The sequence below is a fragment of the Trypanosoma equiperdum genome, assembly GCF_001457755.1.
Source record: "Trypanosoma equiperdum strain OVI genome assembly, contig: ctg_266, whole genome shotgun sequence".
In the NCBI taxonomy this organism is placed as follows: Eukaryota; Euglenozoa; class Kinetoplastea; order Trypanosomatida; family Trypanosomatidae; genus Trypanosoma; species Trypanosoma equiperdum.
The window spans coordinates 90,408-90,857 of record NW_027124161.1 but is presented as its reverse complement, the minus strand read 5'-3'; positions in this window follow the sequence as shown (position 1 = coordinate 90,857).

Below are 450 nucleotides of genomic sequence, written 5' to 3'. Positions count from 1 at the left end.
TTTTTTTTCCTTTTCTCTTTTTTTCTCTTCTCTTTTTTTTTCTTTTCTCCTCCTCATACCAAAAAGAAAAACAAAACAAAACAAAACAAAACAAAAATAAATAAATAAATAATTTTTTTTTAAAAAGAAGATCTCGACGCGATTATCCTCGTGGGGAGTCGTATCATATCGAAAAGGAAAGGAAAAAAAAGAAGAAATGCGGGAGAGGTGAATAAAAGATAAATATATAAAAAGAAAAGATGAGGAGAACACATACAAAAAAACATAAACATACAAAAAAAATTAAAAGAAATAAAAAGAAATGGATGAAAAGGTTCAGATATGGAAAAGAGGAAAGGAGACACCAAAGCTCAAACATTAGGGGAAACAAAAAAATTTTTAACAAAAAATAAGAAGAACAGATACAAAAACTAATGAGGGAAATATTTAAAAAAAAACAACAATCACACA